This window comes from Fragaria vesca, linkage group LG5 (genome assembly GCF_000184155.1).
Source record: "Fragaria vesca subsp. vesca linkage group LG5, FraVesHawaii_1.0, whole genome shotgun sequence".
In the NCBI taxonomy this organism is placed as follows: Eukaryota; Viridiplantae; Streptophyta; class Magnoliopsida; order Rosales; family Rosaceae; genus Fragaria; species Fragaria vesca.
Genome location: NC_020495.1, coordinates 14,177,746 through 14,180,080, shown reverse-complemented (window position 1 = coordinate 14,180,080; position 2,335 = coordinate 14,177,746). Strand labels below are relative to the sequence as shown.

At 39.8% G+C, this 2,335-nt stretch overlaps 1 protein-coding gene across 1 annotated transcript in view; it reads right to left on the bottom strand.

Moving 5' to 3' along the window:
• The window catches only part of LOC101305855 (calcium-transporting ATPase 10, plasma membrane-type-like), a 19,526-nt gene extending 18,146 nt beyond the window's left edge, over positions 1-1,380 (bottom strand). The window contains exon 1 of the mRNA XM_004301370.1: positions 1,062-1,380. The gene's annotated coding sequence lies outside the window, so the exon portion shown is untranslated. The remainder of the gene's footprint in view (positions 1-1,061) is intronic.
• Positions 1,381-2,335: the final 955 nt, after the last annotated feature.

Sequence of the window (2,335 nt, the reverse complement as noted above, 5' to 3'; positions counted from 1 at the left end):
CTCTACTCTCTCTCTCTCTCTCTCTCTCTCTCTCTCTCTCTCTCTCTCTCTCAAACACACACACACACTGTTCTTTTTTTATTTTTTTATTTTATACCAAACGATGGATTAACGGAGTATCGATCGGTTCATAACTTATATACTGAAGTCTGAGCTGAAACATCCATCTGTAAATATAACTTTTAAATGATAATGTCAACCCGTAAAGCTGAAATATGTAAACAAAAGCATACGCAGTAAACAAAGTACCAAACTAGAGAAAACCATCAATAAGCTCCATAGTCTCTAACAAGAGTAACATGGTCGGTTGATGAGTGGGGAAATATTACTTTGATTCTTGCAATTGCTTCAAAAGCTGTGGGATATACATGGATCGGTTTTACGTATTCCGGCTATGCACTGGATTATCAATGGAATTTTCGATCTCTTATCAGGTCGAGGACTTTTGGTTCAAAACTATTAAGCATAGCAAGATCATCAATAATTGGCTACGCTATATGTGGTTCTCTTTTCAACCATGCATTTTCAGCTGAGCGGTGTATAAAGATCTAGGTTCGGCTGCTATACACATTTGTATGACATACATCAAGCCGTGAGCCATCCGATCGTTTAGTAATTCAAAATTCAAGACGATCGGATGGCTCACGGCTTGATGTATACTATGCACATATGTATAGTAGAAAAATCCTAAAGATCAATGCAACTTGTAATTGAAAAAAAAAAAAAAAAAGTACTTTGCTGAAAGTTTGTACAAGTGATCGATATACTCGTAATTCATGAATAAAATCAGATATTGAATGGTGGAGCTATCATGTAATGGAGTTGCTTATGTGTGTGTGTAAATGGAGTTACTTCTAGTTATGAACTTATGATACAAGTCCCACTGTAGAGCTTTGGAACTGCAATTTGGACGTACAGAGTGATGATTTTGCAAATTCCACGACAAAGTCACTCAAAATAAGAGATGCATAACAGTGTCATTCAAAAACATAGAGATGGCTGTAAATATATGTTTTTACCAAAGAAGCACATCTGCAAAACAACAACATAGCCATACGTACATGATCATCGACAGGAGGACCGGATAGATATATGGCCATACTAGCCGACGAGCTCTTGCCGTCCAAGTTGAACATGAAGTTAACTGAGGGCGTGCATATCCTTAAGTAGTTTCCATGACACAGCTCCATCCATGAAAGCTAGTTGTCTCAGGACAAACAGAAAAGAACTGGGGTTTGAACTTGAAGTTTTCAGTGTTCCCAGATCAACCTTGGAGAGCTGAAGAGGTTTCAGTTTTCAAGCCACAGATCGAGAAAAGATGCTGCAACTCAAGAATTAGGTGTCTTGGGACCTACAGCTCCATAGTTAAGTCTTCTCCTTCCATGAATGACGCCAAAAAGTCATGTGGAACATGTTGATCGTGGACCATGAGTATAGTTTTCTCAACAAAACCTGCTGGTTGTTAATAATACAACTTTGTGGATCGTGGCAAGTGGTCAAGCATACTTGGGGTTTTCTATTGGTTTTTCCTTGATCAGAAATCTAGCTAACAGGATAACCACAGCTAACTGCTGCTAGATGCTGAACTGTGGGGTGCAGATGTTGACAATAATGAAAATTGAATATAAAACAAACCGTATGCGATAGAGAGGATGTATGGCAAACCAGCAGCCTTGTATGGTTGAGATGGGAATGCACAAGTCTAACGTAAATAATTAAGGGTCATTAATGGAGTGATCTAATAGAGTGGGCAGCCAAATATTTTGCTCTTTGCTTTCTAACAAACAAAACCATTCCAGGCCTCCTAGGACTAGGCCCATACCTGCAGGCCTGATCCCAAACCCATAGTTTATAAGCCCATGACTATGCCTAAACTCACACAATGTAGAGAACTCATCAGGGTGCGTGCACCACCAACCACCGTAGAGCAAAGAAGATAAAAAACAACTCAGTTATCTAGCACCCTAAAAGCACCTACCAGAAGACGTATAACGAACATACCCTGTCTCTCCACTGACAGTGGCGGACGCATGAATTTTCGTTAATGGGGGCTATTCTCATTGCATTAGTTCACTGAGAATTCTATGGGGGTAAATTAGTTCAACTTCCTCATAAAGTGGTACTTAAGTTTGTTTTGGCTATGAGAAATTGAAAACACTGTAATCAAGTGGGGCAATAGCCCCCAGAAACATCAACGTGCGTTCGCCATTGTCTCCACATTGGATCAAAAACAAACGGCAAATCCATATAAAGCCATTGAACCAGCCCAACCGGCAACCATATCATTTATTCTTGTCGGAGGAGAAATTACCAATCGTCTAGCATTCCCTCACGC